At 44.2% G+C, this 11556-nt stretch overlaps 1 pseudogene; it reads left to right on the top strand.

The window, feature by feature from the left end:
* The first annotated feature begins 8273 nt into the window (after positions 1–8273).
* LOC124612530 lies at positions 8274–10352 on the top strand (annotated as a pseudogene).
* Positions 10353–11556: the final 1204 nt, after the last annotated feature.

The raw sequence follows: 11556 nt of genomic DNA, 5'->3' as shown, positions 1-11556 counted from the left end.
GGCGGGCGGAAGCCTTATAACAGGCAAGGTGCGGGTGGCACAGCCTCGCCTGTTGTTCGGCTCCCCACCTCGTCGCATACGTAAACATGGGATCCTCCCCACGGCGGGCGGAAGCCTTATAACACAACCGTAGGCCGATTTGCAGGGGAGGAATGTGGTGTCACCGCCAGACACCACACTTGCTAGGTGGTAGGTAGCCTTTAAATCGGCCGCGGTCCGTTAGTATACGTCGGACCCGCGTGTCGCCACTATCAGTGATTGCAGACCGAGCGCCGCCACACGGCAGGTCTAGAGACACTTCCTAGTACTCGCCCCAGTTGTACAGCCGACTTTGCTTAGCGATGGTTCACTGACAAAATACGTTCTCATTTGCCGAGACGATAGTTAGCATAGCCCATTTGCTATGACCTAGCAAGGCGCCATTATCAGTTGCTATTGATATTGTAAAGAATGTACAGACAAGAGCTATGTTCAACATTAATGGATTAAAGTTAAGTATTCTACCAGTTACCTCCTTTTTTCTAAGTTCTGATCACCTTGTCCTGTTCCAGACCTCACGCCAGCCTGCGTGAGCTTAAACGCGTGCCTTTCGGCTTCCTCCAAACTCCGTGGGTTGGCTCCTGACAATCCACAACAATGTCCGAGGCAGGATTCGAACCTGCGACCGTAGCGGTCGCGCGGTTCCAGACTGTAGCGCCTAGAACCGCTCGGCTACCGTGGTCGGCGGGCTTGTGTTCCCTGTGCAAGAAATTTATACTCTTCAATCGAGTGCCAACAGATGTTGATAATTTTTGTCTTATATCTTCTAATAGTTTAAATTCCTTTGGTTCTTCTAATGGTTACCCATTCTGGAGTCTCACAAATCAGTCTTCATCCTCCAAAATATCTTCACCAGTGTTCGCCATGGTTTTAACAACTGCACGACTTCGGAATTTGCTAGGTGAACCCAACAGTTGATGATACTATCAGATCTAGTTAAGGCTCTCAATATTTGTGGCCAGAGCAAATAATAGTTAAATTACAGTTGCAATTGCCTTAGGCGATAGCAGCATTGGCGCAACAGGGGACAATGACGTAACACTCTGCTGAAGTCCTGTCTTCTGAGGAGGAGGAGATCAGTGTTTAACGTCCCGTCCTTAGAGGTGGAGCACAAGCTCGGATTAGGGAATCACCCCGGCATTTACCTGAAGCAGTTTAGGGAAATCACGGAAAATGTAAATCATGGTGGCCGGACGCGGGTTTGAACCGCCATCCTCCCGAACGCGAGTCCAGTGTGCTAACCACTGCGTCACCTCGCTCGGTTCTGTCTTCTGAGATGTCATCATAATTTTCCATTTTAATATAAGCTGTCGTAAGCATGACATGAAGGCTTATTCAACGCACATTAATTTCAGGAAGGTACTTGGCGGAGTGGCGGCAGTACAGACAGGGAGGGGATGTGGTCTGCTGCAGGTGACCGCGAAACTGCGGCGCTGGCGGAAGCAGCTGAGTTTGTCAGAGTGAAGCCAGAACAGACTTGGCTGTCGAGAATACACACCCTCCAGGACGCGGTGAGGCGCTGCAGACAAAGGCGCCTCGGACTTTGAGCAGGGTACAGAGGCCGAGCTGAACTCGGAATTTCCAGTCACCGCTGCAGCCGTCTTCTACACTCACACAGTTTAAGAGTGGTAAGCATGCACCCTTCCTGCTTCCACCAGGATGAGGGAATTGTAGTGAGTTAATTTGCATCAGGATTTCATTTCGTTGATCTAATTTTGCCATCCAGCTTCTAATTGCACCCGTCAGCCACTTGGGCGGAACTGTTAGTGCTCGTTCATGCTTTTCTGGGATTTTAGCTCTATTAATGACATACTTTTGTCCGGTTCTTTTATGACCTACCACAGTTACGACAAGAGTCCTTACACATTTTGATGGCTCCCTTCATTAATATGTTCGCGAGAGGTGTGGACTACCCTCAGAAAATTCTACTTACAAGGGAATGGTCAGACTTGTCATGTCGAAACCTGTGTTGCTTTTTTTTTTACCACTGAGTTAACATTGCAAGAAGTCTGTTTGCAGAATTTTAGCTGCTGACATGACCTGGAAGTCGGTAAACAATTTTATGAAGTAAGACATTATTGTCGCATGGTTTCCGCGCTTATAACTGCCTCTTGTACAACCCTGACCTCTCTCGCTACGTTATACCAACGCCATATAGGGACAAGTTGGCGTCAGCTACGCGCCGCTCTCTTGCCACAGCAATGAGAGAGCTGATTCCCCAAGTGACAGCGATCGTATGATAATTAAACATTCGTTGACAAATATGGCTGATATTTTATCTACAACATTCTTTCCAAACAGCTATGAAATAGACACAAATAAATGTGCGGTTTAGAGCACGTCCAAATTTTATTTCTTGTAATTACGGCAAAAATGCGAAATATTGATACAATGTTCAAAACATAGGTTTTTTGTGCACCAAGAACATACAAGCAAAGACGACATATGACAGCCCTGCGAATCACAGACGTTGTTAGATGTCCGTAGACAAAACTGGGCTGGTGTTACGAATGAATCGGGCCTAGTATCAGTATATTTCGTGGAGTGCCACGCACATTTAATCAACTTCTGAAACCGTGGGGAGGAAAATTGATAATGTACTACTGATTGCAGCTTGAGAATATTGTTACGGTGATAGACAGGAAATTGCAGTGATCTGCACACAATAATTATCTCTGTTAGTTTTCTGTAAAATGCCTTCCACTGACGGAAAAAAATCTGTCTAAAGGTTGAATTACGTTCGTCGTCAGGGTGGGCTCAAAATACAGCTTTTAATGAATCAGACCTTTTATGACCTGACCATGAATCTAGGAGGAGAAGACATTTGTTCACGCAGAACCGAAGAAAAGCATGACGCATGAAAAGTGAAACGTTTTCGTTTCCCATTTTTACAGACTTCGATGCGTCTACCACAAGATTGATTGCGTAGAACATTGTTCTTTTGACACGTGGTCCAAAACGTCCAGTTGGTTCTTGAAGACACACATATAGTTTAGGCAGCACTGAACCATCCAGACTAATTATGGGCATTATAGTGTATGAATGGGTGAGTGCAGTCGTGGACTGCGCAATCGCCTCAATATGTTTTTCCCCTTTGAAAGACAGTGTTCTTTTCGCACGCATTTCTTTTTGAAAACCTGACTGATCTGCATTATACACGTACGATTCACTAAAACTAGCGATCTTATTTTTTGCATTCGTAAGAAAAGCTATCATTTCGATTTGTGTCACTTCATTTCCCGACCTGTTTCTCGATACAAATTGTTATTTTTCTTGCCACAATTTTATGTGATCTTTTGAAGCGACTAATCCAACTTTGAGAAGCTGTAAATTCTTTAGCGCCTATCGCGTTGGCAATCTCTAACGCCCAATCACGCAAAGTTGTATCGCTGACACTAAATGACTGTTAACTGGCATCGGTAAATATCTCAAAAAGTCGCGCATTTATCTCCGTCGCGATTGCCAGTCGACTCTTACGTCGTCCAGCAACTTCCTTTTTCCATCTATACAATTCACGTTCAGAACGAACAAGGCGATACTTATTTTGAACAGTACTGTCACGTAGGCGTTTCTTACCACTTTCGTTCAACCAATACGTCACCGCTTTTTCTTTGTCTGATAAGTTTATTGTAGTTGCTGGTGTTACTTTCGGAGATAATTGATGATGGTACGTGGCACTATCACTCGAAGAGTCTTCACGAGTGCAACTGTCGTCGGTGTCTTCGCCGTCTGTAGATTCACAGTCTGCAATATCGAGTGTTTCAGTTGTTTCTAGCCACATGTCTGCGCCATTTACATGCTCGCCTAGAAGTTTAACAACCATGTCGCACAACACATAGTCTTCAAGCGTGTTTTCTGTTGATTGCCTCATTTGGCGTCTGTGGTATATCTCCATGGCAAGCAGCAAAACATTTACAGGGTTCGCCATCACCTGTGAGGGGAGATTGAATGTTCACCGTAAAGTAGCTTGCGGAGTATAGATGAACATGTACAGAACGCTCGCGACTCGCCATTTCCAGGGGTGGCCGGCCGTCACTGCAAGCGCCAAGCAGGAAACTCAGCCATGTTAGTGATTTTTTTTAGGTGACTTCCAGTTCATGTCAGCAGCTACAATTTTGCATACGGACCTTTTGCACAGTTAAATAACAGTGCTAAAAACAGCAATACATGTTTCGGCATGACAAGTCTGACCATTCCCTTGTTAGTAATAAGTTACTCACTGTGCGACCTTGTTTGTTGATGCCGTGGGGAGTTTACCTCCCTGTAGGCCACCAGGGGTTGGATTTGTAGTATCTTAGGGACACGCCGAACAGCTCAAGCACCACGTCACTTTAGTGGAGTAACAGTTATCTTATTAAACACAAGAGCACAGAGCTAGAAGAGCCTTAAAGAGGGAAGGAATACTAAACATGGGGTGACATATATATGTACTTATATGAGCAGTGTTTTTCTTTGCTATGTGAATGGAGCTAATGAAAATCAATTGTGACAGGTAGATTTGGTTCTTGACTAACATTTATTATGTTTGTCAGATAATGATTCAAAACCGGAGAGTGTACGTCTTTTAAAAAAAACCTGAAGTAAAATATTACTGTACATTACAAGCGTGGTGTGATAAGTCTTGTAAAAAAGCGAGAAAAATGGTTGTTTTCGTAAACAACCCACCTTACTTCTCGAAATAGTATTCTTTCAGGGATAAACACTTTATCCAGCGATCCTCCAGGTTTTTTACCCTATCAGAAAAGTGGGTTCTGACAAATTCCGCAAAATATTCGTTGACTGGAATTATCACCTCCTCATTTGAAGAAACTTTCTTTCCAGCAAGTCCAAGTTTCAAGTTAGGGAACAGGAAAAAGTTACTTGGGCCTAAGTCTGGTGAAGAGCATGGGTGAGGAACCAATTCAGATCCCAATTCGTGTACTTTCGCCATTGTTATCCCTGATGTGTGGGATGGTACATTGTCCTGGCGAAAGAGCACTTTTATGCGTGCCGACCTTGGTCATTTTTCAGTCAACGCAAGTTTCAAACTATCCATCAATAGGGTCCAGTTATGATTCTGCCTTTTCCCAAGTAATCTATGAGGATTATTTCTTGGGAATAAAAAAAACAAAAAAACAAAACAGTGGCCATCACCTTACCAGCTAGCCTTCTTCAGTGCACTTTCACCAGCCTTTGTCCATTTTTTTCGACTGCCGTTTTGTCCCTGGTTTGTAATGATGGATCCAGATTTCATCAACAGTCACAAATCATTGCAAATAGTCTTGTGGATTGCGATTAAACATCGCCAGACATTGTGTTGATACGCTGTGCCGCATGTGCTTCTGCTGTCCACATCGTACACAGCTTCTTCATAGCCAATTCTCCGTGCAGGATATTATGCACTCGCTTATTTGAGATACGATTCGTGGAATTCGTCAATCGTTTCCTTTGTGGCGATCTAGGCTGGACAAATAGAGCATGCTTCAATGTCAGTGCTGGTCCGACAACATCTAAATTCATTATCAGAAGTGAATGGTTTTCAGTGATGGTGCAGTCTGCATGAATTTCATCCAATTCTGTTTTGATCTGTTTGAGTCTAGCCCTTCAAATGAAAATGTGTAGTAACTGCAAGGAACTCGGTTTTCTCCATTTTCTTTCACAGTGTACACACTGACCAATTCAGATGGGTGTCAACAATGAACTGTATGCTGTACATTGTGTAAATTCTTTATACTATGATTTGAACAATCAAGCTTATCGAGCATGAAGGTGCAATAAAAATGTTCCATTCTTCCATAGAAAATTACCAGACTTACCAAATCATATACACTCCTGGAAATGGAAAAAAGAACACATTGACACCGGTGTGTCACACCCGCCATACTTGCTCCGGACACTGCGAGAGGGCTGTACAAGCAATGATCACACGCACGGCACAGCGGACACACCAGGAACCGCGGTGTTGGCCGTCGAATGGCGCTAGCTGCGCAGCATTTGTGCACCGCCGCCGTCAGTGTCAGCCAGTTTGCCGTGGCATATGGAGCTCCATCGCAGTCTTTAACACTGGTAGCATGCCGCGACAGCGTGGACGTGAACCGTATGTGCAGTTGACGGACTTTGAGCGAGGGCGTATAGTGGGCATGCGGGAGGCCGGGTGGACGTACCGCCGAATTGCTCAACACGTGGGGCGTGAGGTCTCCACAGTACATCGATGTTGTCGCCAGTGGTCGGTGGGAGGTGCACGTGCCCGTCGACCTGGGACCGGACCGCAGCGACGCACGGATGCACGCCAAGACCGTAGGATCCTACGCAGTGCCTTAGGGGACCGCACCGCCACTTCCCAGCAAATTAGGGACACTGTTGCTCCTGGGGTATCGGCGAGGACCATTCGCAACCGTCTCCATGAAGCTGGGCTACGGTCCCGCACACCGTTAGGCCGTCTTCCGCTCACGCCCCAACATCGTGCAGCCCGCCTCCAGTGGTGTCGCGACAGGCGTGAATGGAGGGACGAATGGAGACGTGTCGTCTTCAGCGATGAGAGTCGCTTCTGCCTTGGTGCCAATGATGGTCGTATGCGTGTTTGGCGCCGTGCAGGTGAGCGCCACAATCAGGACTGCATACGACCGAGGCACACAGGGCCAACACCCGGCATCATGGTGTGGGGAGCGATCTCCTACACTGGCCGTACACCACTGGTGATCGTCGAGGGGACACTGAATAGTGCACGGTACATCCAAACCGTCATCGAACCCATCGTTCTACCATTCCTAGACCGGCAAGGGAACTTGCTGTTCCAACAGGACAATGCACGTCCGCATGTATCCCGTGCCACCCAACGTGCTCTAGAAGGTGTAAGTCAACTACCCTGGCCAGCAAGATCTCCGGATCTGTCCCCCATTGAGCATGTTTGGGACTGGATGAAGCGTCGTCTCACGCGGTCTGCACGTCCAGCACGAACGCTGGTCCACCTGAGGCGCCAGGTGGAAATGGCATGGCAAGCCGTTCCACAGGACTACATCCAGCATCTCTACGATCGTCTCCATGGGAGAATAGCAGCCTGCATTGCTGCGAAAGGTGGATATACACTGTACTAGTGCCGACATTGTGCATGCGCTGTTGCCTGTGTCTATGTGCCTGTGGTTCTGTCAGTGTGATCATGTGATGTATCTGACCCCAGGAATGTGTCAATAAAGTTTCCCCTTCCTGGGACAATGAATTCACGGTGTTCTTATTTCAATTTCCAGGAGTGTATGTGGAACTGAAATAATTTTGTTGAAAGTTCTAGCCCCTGATTAATAACTTATAGTAAAACAAAAAAAGTAACTCAATGCTCGTTCTTGTAACAGAATAACAAGTAAACTAAATCTTAATGATGCGAGCTAAGCGAGAGCAATGCTCATTGCTTTCACAAATTGACAAGGAAATTATCCTTGTTGGCCAGTTTACAAAACAACAATGCACCGACACAGTGAAGTAAACCAGTTGTGTATTCACAGTAAATGGTAACATCCATTGGTTATATTTATTTTTAATGTGTTGCTTAACATTCTCTAAGTCTGACAACTATTCCTTTGAATTAAGGTTATTGGTAATCTAGGTCACTCAGTTAATGTTGTCGATAATACAGGTCACTCAGTGTTCCTTTTAACGCCCCTTTGGCCAAGTTTGAGTTTTAACGGTACATTTGTCTACAGAATTACAACGAATATTTGTAAACTTATCGTGCTTAACATACCCTATCACATACGCTAGGGTGTTTAGCCTTAGTGGAATTGTCTCGTTTCCAGCAGGTCTAAAGTTCATAAGTCTGCTTACGTTTTAACTCGAGCAGCTGAACTACTAAACGGTAATCCGCTCCAACGTACACGAACCCTTGTGCAGGTTGTCTGTCTAAGGCTCGATGCACACGACCGATTTATCGTCGCGCGATCGTTGCGTCAGTTTCTCGCGCGTTTTCAGCAGTGCATGTGAAACACTACGTCGGTAGCGATGCGAATAGCAGCGAGATAGCGGCGAGCGAATTGCGCTCGCCAGCCACTGCTGCGTCGCAGTCATCTCGCCGATCGCCGTGGAGCAACAGTCGTTGCATGTGAATGGGGCAGCACACACGTGTTCGCAACAGCACCAACAGCTGCAGTCAGCCTGCCATGGATGCAAGCGATTTCGACGTCGAATTGTTTATCGAAGAGAAGCAAAAATACCCAGAAATGTGGGATACTTCTCGCAAGGAGTATCACGATCGAGTTAAGAAGAGAGCCGCTTGGTTTCAAGTGTGTGAAGAGTTTTGTGTGGTTTTTGCTGCGAAACCGGATCAGGAGAAAAATGATATAGGTAAGTATCATCGTTAAACTATTTTGTGTTTGTGTTCTAGTGGTGGCGCTTTTGCTCGAATGTGGGCATTCACAACTTGAAATAGCGTTAACCAACAAATGCTTTGTGCTCCCTGACGAGAGCCCATCATCTCAGTGAGCAAATCTCCAGTTAATAATGAAAGTTTAAAATAAATTTTGTTACTTCAGCTTTATTGTAGTGCAGCCACAAACTATATAATTTCACACATTTCAGTAGTGACATAAAAGAAATCATCTTTCACATTCGACAACACATTCCATCACTGTTCACTATGATTGATACCGATCAGATTTAAATACATTTGTCTTGCCATGGTACTTTTCCAGCATTGTTTATGAAGTAATCAGCGAAAACATTTATTCTAGAATTAAGTGAACTTCCTCCTTGGGTTGTTGGATCTTCGTTGCCCAGATCACATAGGGCCCGTATACTTAAAGTGTCTTCAAAGTTAAAGCCATCTCTGGAACGACAATAGTTGTGAAGGACACAGCAACATTTGATGATGCTAACAATAAAGTTCAGCTTAACATTGATAGGTCTGTGAAATATTCGCGATTTAATCGTCAGAATACCAAATGCGCGCTCCACGTATCTCAGAGCACGACTTAAACGGTAGTTAAAGATGCGTTTCTTGTAGGAGAGGAAAGTTCCGGTGTACGGTCTCATGACGAAAGTAGGCAGAGAAAACGCTTCATCCCCCGATAACGTAAAGGGCACAGAAATTTCTGTAGTTCCTGGCAGAGGTTGCCCTTTAGGGTAGGCTTGCTTGGGCATGATCTAGTAGTTTATACAGCTTAGAGTTTTCGAAGATATCCGATTCTCTACCACGAGATCCAACTTCAACATAGTTGGGCAAATAGTTTGCATCTGCAACTACGAACAGAACTACAGAATGGAATTTCTCATAGTTGTAGAACTGGGAACGACTGGAATCTGGTTTAACTATTCTCATGTGCTTGCCATCTAAGGCACCTAAGCAGAAGTCTGCATGCTTTTCAAATCTCTTGGCATTTTTCAGCCACCTTTCTTCTGTAAATTTTGGTATACACTCTTCACGCAAGCCTTCCCACACAGCTTTGCAAACTTTCCTTGCTATTTTACATAGTGTTGTGTGACCGATTCTGTATTGATAATGTAGGTCAATTACATTGCAGCCACTACTCAGGTATCTGCAAAAGATCAGTATTAACTTTAACAATAATAATAATAATAATAATACTGTGTCTTTAGTAGCACTCCGTTACACAAAAGTTTGTGTTTTGTAACAGGTTCATAATTCATGAAAAGGTGGAAGGGTATTAAAAGATTCCTTCATTAAATGTGAAAGGAAACGCACAAAATCGGAAGCGATTTCGTCTAGAAGGTATATATATACGCCCGTCAACTGTCGTTCCTTCCGAACGCAATAGATCCAGGTCCCACGCAAACTAGTGTCGGAGATGAGGGAGTGGCTGGTAGTGAAACTGCGGATGAATTGACAGCAGAATCATCAACACCTGCACAGAGTGAGCCTTTGAAAAATTTGGATAATGCTCCTGCTTCCAAACGACGCAGGATAATTGAAGATTATTAAAATTCGTGAATACTCCCGTACCGTCAGCTTCACCGGAAGTGCCGGATGATGACAAATTATTTTTAGAGTCACTGGTTCCTGCAGTTAAAACGCTGCCTTTGGACGTTAAATTGGAGTTTAGATGCGAGGTGATGAAATTATTGCAAAAGTTCAGAAACATGAATGAGACTTTCCAACTTCAGTGCTCCGCAATGCCCTCAACAGAGGCAATATATCGATCGTTCCGCACACTGCAACGATCAAGCGAGTGTGTTGTCTCGTGATTCGCCTACCCAGACTCACGCACGTGTCAGTTCCCAGCAACACCACCACACCACGGCTAGCGCTTCGTCCTACAGCAGTACATGTGTGACAAACAGAAAGTGAGGATCCTGTGGACATTTTTGATATCCATACTCAACAAGTATAGAACAGAACAGTATTTCTAAGTGTGTTTGTAATTACTTTACGAATAAATATTTTGTTTTGAGATGTATGTCTGTTATTCGACTGCCCTTTACATATTTTTGTATTGCATTGAAGTTTCTGCACAACGTTGTTTAATTACTTTACAACTGTTTATGCAAAATATCTCTTCTGCTCCTAATAAACTGATATTAGTTATGATGCTTTATATCAAAATACATTAGTAAAATCCCATATTCAATAATACGATAATACAATATCGTTGGTATAAGAATACCATTTACAGTTATAATCCAGTTCACTATATTTTAGCTTTTGATTAAAATAATTAACATGGTGTGAATACTTCAATACTCTCTGCTTACCTCAAAGCCACAGCCAACATTTCTTGAGGTGAAACTGAAAGCCTCATTGCAGAGTCTATGCTTTTGATGAATGACTGCAGTTTCATTGTTAATTCATCAAACGACTGTACAGTCATTCGAAAATACTTAAAGAATTTACTTTGTCTTCTGGTAAATCTGTAAACAGAGTCACGAACGCCCCTTTCAGCAGTCGCGAACTAACGAGCGGCTGAACCCAAAACCTGTTGCGTTGCTTGATGTGTCTGTAAACGAAATAAGCAAACACTGCCTGCTTTCTTCTGCGTACGTCCATACTGGTTGACTCCCAATCCAGTACTGCTGCGGAATAGTGCAGCGCGCAGTCACAGCGTCGAGTATGGCGCGTCGTAATTCGTCGCGGCCACGAGACTCGAGACTGGAAACAGGTACGGCTTTCCTTCCAGCGTTAAAAACAATTTGGATATGTAAGCTACAGTTCTTACGCAGCATTACATGCCGTAAAATGCACCAAACGCAAACTGGCCAGCGACTACATTTTCCACTCCAAACTTTTCAGAATATGCGCGGTTTTGTACTTTGCTCTGAAGTATCACAATAACTACGAGAAATAATGAAAAGAAAACCAGTTCATTGTCAAGCTGAGATTTCGGAGTATAACATACGAAAAAATCATTTCGTTTACCTAATACTTTTCTCAAAATCGAGTGAGAAAGACTGAATGGCAGAGAACGCACGCAATTCTACAACAGTGGTTTTTATTTTTTTAGGCAAAAACTTGAAGTTTTATTGAGAAACTAAGTACAGATATGGGTGTAGTTTTGCTTCATCTACATACAGTTTTAACGCAAATCGGATGACGAAATT

The sequence above is a fragment of the Schistocerca americana genome, chromosome 4 (genome assembly GCF_021461395.2).
Source record: "Schistocerca americana isolate TAMUIC-IGC-003095 chromosome 4, iqSchAmer2.1, whole genome shotgun sequence".
NCBI lineage: Eukaryota > Metazoa > Arthropoda > Insecta > Orthoptera > Acrididae > Schistocerca > Schistocerca americana.
Note: the sequence above shows the minus strand (reverse complement) of the source record. Positions and strands in the feature narration are given on the sequence as shown.